The sequence below is a fragment of the Curcuma longa genome, unplaced genomic scaffold (assembly GCF_044706935.1).
Source record: "Curcuma longa cultivar G26 ecotype Majalengka, Jawa Barat unplaced genomic scaffold, ITB_CL_G26_1.1 contig_16192, whole genome shotgun sequence".
Classification (NCBI taxonomy): Eukaryota; Viridiplantae; Streptophyta; class Magnoliopsida; order Zingiberales; family Zingiberaceae; genus Curcuma; species Curcuma longa.
Window position 1 is genome coordinate 38398 of NW_027430298.1, and position 5520 is coordinate 43917.

Sequence of the window (5520 nt, forward strand, 5' to 3'; positions counted from 1 at the left end):
AGGCGAAGGAGTAGGCGGGTAGAGAGAGAGAGAGAGAGAGAGAGAGGTGGATATGAAGAAGTGTCTACAACTCTCAACGGGGAGTGCGACAAAACAATTAGGTGCAGGTCTTCACGCAACCCACACCCGATTTTATTAGGACTTTTTTAATATTTTCCAAAATAAAAAAAATTAAAAAGCTTTTCAATCCAAAATTTTAGGGTTAATTGAAAGTAAAGTTTTAAGGTAAATTTCACTCAGGCGGGGCAAAAAAAAAACAAAGGGCGCTTTTCAATTTTTTAAAAAAAATATTAAAATAATTTTTTTATTTTTTATTTTAAAAATATTTTTTATTTCAATATTATTTTAATAATTTTAATTAAAAGTATTATAACTATAGTCAAAAAGCACATTGTCATAATTTTAAACAAGTTATTAATTGTATTACAGTTTTAAACAAACCTATTATATGTTATAATAATTTTGGCAAAACTATTCTAATAATATTGAAGTAAATTTAATTAATTTATAAAAATATATATTAATATAAATATATACTAAGGTAGAAGATAAATTTTAAATTTATAAAAAATTATATATAGTAAAAAAATTTATAGAGTATCTAACATAAATAAATAAAAAATAATCAATACTATCAGATGAGGATAATTTGGGAAAAAATAAAGTTCTCTTTAAAAAATAAAAACGAATAGTCAGCAATTGTGAAGACAATTTGGACAAATGGACAAATAAATTGGCATATATCCATGTGTTAGCCATAGACCCGACCCAGGGCAAATCTGAACCTGAGTCAACCCAATTTTGTAATGGGGTCAATGGACTAATTACTCATTGACTCAGTTAGTTAGACTTGAACCTTAACCCGCCAGACTACCCTTCAATGGCTTAATAATCATTAAATTGGTAGTTAATCATTGATTCCAACTGACGGTTAATCACCGATTCTAACTAACAATTAATCGTCGATTCCAAACCGATGGTTCAAATCAGTGGTTCAATGATAATTTTTATTTTTATTATTTATGAACGTCAGTTTCAACCATTAGGGGAGGGGGTTTTTGTTTTTTTTAAGCTATTAAGATTATTTGATCATTTTTTTTATTAATAGTTATGATTTAGATTTAGTGTCTATTATTCTTTAAACTCTATAAATTAAAAATTCATTTCATTATTTTCATATCATTTTCTCTACTCTCATCTCTCAATTCTGAAATCTTAATCATTTTGAACTTTAATTCTTCAATTATAATGGAAGAAGATTCATCATCTCGATCATGGAGGGGTAAGAAAATAGTCAATCCAAACATAGATTACGATGATATTCAATTACTAATGATGAGCCAGAACAAATTCTGACACCTGATACACAAGAAAGTACTAATGATGATACTTCTAAAGTTCAGGATACTTTTTCATTAAAATCATTTATTTTTATGAAACATTTTGAGAATTTACTCTTCAAAATGCATGCAAAATATAAGCATTACAAAGTCTCCTACAAATTTGAATTGGGTGACGATTATGAATCATTGAAATAACACATTGAAACAAAATACTCGATAAAATTTGGAATTGAACATTCTCAGATGCAATTATCCTTGATTAGTCGAGGTACCGATTCAAGTTTATTTACATATTCTGATAATAAATTAAGAAAATCATTAGCTAAATTTATTTTTGTAGATATATTTTTCTTTTAATTTAGGTCTAACACATCTGAAGATTTTTTTATCAAGAATTACTTAATCCATCTACTAAACATATTCCTCGAACAATACTTGTGCAATTAAAAGATTAGTAAAGGTGGAAAAATTAATCGAACAAAAATAATAATAACAACCAAGTCTTATTCAATTAGGTAGGGTCAACTATATAGATATTCTAAGTTATTGAACTCTATCACCTATTATATCATTATTTACATTTAAATAAATTTATTTTAAAAATAAAAAAATTAATTAAAGAATTTAATAATTTTTTTTATGTTGTGATATTTAGAGTAATCATTAGTAAATGCATTCGTATATGAGTGTCATTTGCCATTGGATCAATAACTCCTAGAAAATTTAAAAATATTTATTAACCTATAGAGTTTTTGAATGCTCATAATATCTCTTAATTATTATGTTTAGTTTTAAAAGAATATGAATTAACTGCTAAAATATTTTTAATATTATTTGATAATATCAGTTGTAATACTGTTAGTAGTGAGCAATTTAAATTTATATGTCAACATTTCATTGCATATGTCATGTTATAAATTTATGTGTTCAAGATGAATTAAAAAGTTTTAAAAATCATGTTAAACCAATTAAAATTACTATTTCTTATTTATGGTCACATCCTAGTATAATGAAATAATGGGATAGATTTTCTAAAAGTAATAGAAATGAGACCTAAAAAATTTTCACATAATATACCAACACATTGAAATTTAACATATTAATTATTACAAAATTTATTTCAATATAGAGAATTATTATGTTTATTTTTTAAATAAAATATTAATAATATTAATATTTATTTATTTTTATACCAATGAATATATGTAGTAGTATTTGTGAAATTTTAAAAGCATTTAATGATGTAATTGAATAATTTTTTGATATTTATTATCATATTTCTCATTTAATTATGGTGAATTTTTATAGTATAGTATTAGTTTTAAATTAACATAATATGAATGAATTTTTATCTTCTTGTGTATTAGCAATAAAAGCAAAATAAAAAAAATATTTTTATTATATTTTTTAAATTTATTTAGTTGTATTTGCTTTAGACCCTAGATTTAAATTAGAAGTTTTACCAAAAATATTAATTTTGTGTATTATGATGATTTAATTTTATTTAAAGATTATTCTTTCTAATCCTTCTCTTAATCCCGTTAATATTATACAAATTATAGAAATAATTTATATGAAATTTATAAAGATTATAATTATAAAATATAGATTAAAAACTAATATATTTAAAATATAAAATATTAGCAGTAGTAATTTAAAATTTACAAAAGCATAACTTTTATTAAAAAATGGATGAAATATTCACGATGATCCTCAAGTTTCAGATAGAAACTTGAGAATTATTTTATGATTTCTTTTGATTTTAGTGAAGTAGATAGTGAGTCAGATTTTGATATTCTATGGTGGTGGTTACAAAAAGCTTAAAATTTTTCATCCTCTCCATTATAACAAAAGAAATTTTAACTTGTCCAGTGTCACCATTATCATAGAACATATGTTTAATTTCTCGAAGGTAATATATTAGATGAACAATGATCTATTTTGTTAATCTCCCAACTCTTTGGAAGCATAACATTACTTGATGATTGGATGAGAGCAAAAAAGAATATAAGGAATGCAATTTTTAAATGGCAAAGTAGAAGACTTTGATACTAAAGGAACTAATACTATGGGAATGAGAAATGAAAGTAAGTAATAACATCACTTTCTAAGATAAAAAAGGTAAAAAGGTAAATGAACCACGTGAACTTTGATTCCCCTATACTCAGGAGCATATATAAATAAATGCATGCCCTTCTTTATATATATTTTTATAAATTTATAAATTTTAAATATATTTTTAAATAATAATAATCTTGAATCATAGTGAACTCACGAATCGTGAATTATAATCAACAGTTCAAACCATGAATTATATATAATCGTCTTGGACAATTAAGATTAAAGGTCAACATTCCTAAAACCATTGAATCCGGAAGTACGCAAACTGATACGGATCGTCGAGGCTAGTGTTCAACACTATCTCTGTAAACGATATTGTTTCGCTACGGTGCTAACGGATAGCAGCAATTCGTTCCCAAGATACAACGATGAACGTCTCGGAATAGTAGCATTCCAAATTTCGAGACCAGCGAATCTTCTTGCAGGCTTTTTGGATTCCGAATGCACTAGATGGGATGAATGCACAAGGAAGAGTTGGATCGATGAATTGATCGATGAAATTTCCAATCTGGAGGGATTTATTTATACTAAGTGAGGAGGTTGAATGTCCTTTGGATGAGGGGATGTGATCCTTGGTCAGGATTGATCTAAGCCGTCCGATCTGGAGGGTTGTAACCCTTCATATAGCCCTCTTGATCTCATCCATTAGATCTGAAGAGTTGTGACCCTCAGATCTTGCCTCTTGTCATTAGCCGTTGGATCTAGATCTATTAATCCATTTGATCTGACGCTTCAGATCAGGTCTCATCCTAGCAGTCAGATCGTGACTCTTCACGATCCAACGCTCCAGATCGCATCATGCGATCCATCACACCTCTTTGATCAATGGATGCCATCCGTTCACCCAGTCAGTAGTCCAGTCATCTCTTCTCCACTACAAAAAAACAAGTATTTTGCGACGAATTTTTAGGACGAATAAATTTCGTCGTCAATCAGCAATGAAATTTGGGACAAATCCATATTTCGTCGCTAATCTGCAACAAAATTTGCGATGAATCAAATATTAGTTGCCAATTTAGCAACTCAATAAATTAGTTGCTGAGTTCGTTGCAAAAAAATAAATCGTCGCTAAATTCGTCGCAAATTGGCGACGAACAAGATTTTCGTCGCCAATTTGGCGACGAACAATAAAATTCGTCGTCAAATCAGTGACGAATTTAGCAACGATTTATTTTTTGTTGCAAAAAAACCTACATCCGAACATTTCTTTCCTTATCCCACGCTAATTTGGCGACGAACAACATATTCGTCGCCAAATTGGCGACGAATAGGCTATTCGTTGCCAATTTGGCGACGATTTTGGGGACAAACTAGTTTTTGTCGCAAAAAATCCTACAGCCGAACAATTTTTTCCTTATCTGACGCTAACTTGGCGACGAACAGCATATTCGTCGTCAATTTGGTGACGAATTTGATTGTTCATCACCAATTTGGCGACGAATTGGATTATTCGTCACCAAATTGGCGACGAATATGCTCTTTCGTCGTCAATTTGACGATGAATTTTGCGACGAATTCGTTTTCGTCGCAAAAACTTAACTAAAATCCTAACTCCGTACTCTTTTCTTCCCCCACGCGAACTCTTTTCTGCCGCACAGCTCTCTCTCGCCGATCTCTCGCCGGATCTCTCTCCCTCGCCGCCGGATCTCTCTCTCGCTGATCTCTCACCGGATCTCTCTCCCTCGCCGCCGGATCTCTCTCCCACGCTACCGGATCTCTCTCTCGCCGATTTCTCGTCGGATCTCTCTCCCTCGTCGCCGGATCTCTCCCTCACTGCCGGATTCCCTCACGTGGTAAGCTTTCCCTCTTTTCTTCTATGTTTTTCGCCGTCGAGCGTCGCTGGCCGCCCCTAGCCGTCGCTGGCTGCCCCTTGCCGGCGTTGGCCAACCCTTGCCGGCGCTGGCCGCCCCTTGCCGGCGGTGGCCAGCCAATATTATATGATACTGATAAGATTGTATTTGCAGTAGGAATTCTTTTAGCATTTGATTTTTAGTAAGCTGCAACAATATGTTTGTAAAAATTCTTTGGTTTATATTGTATCAGAATAAGCTAATAT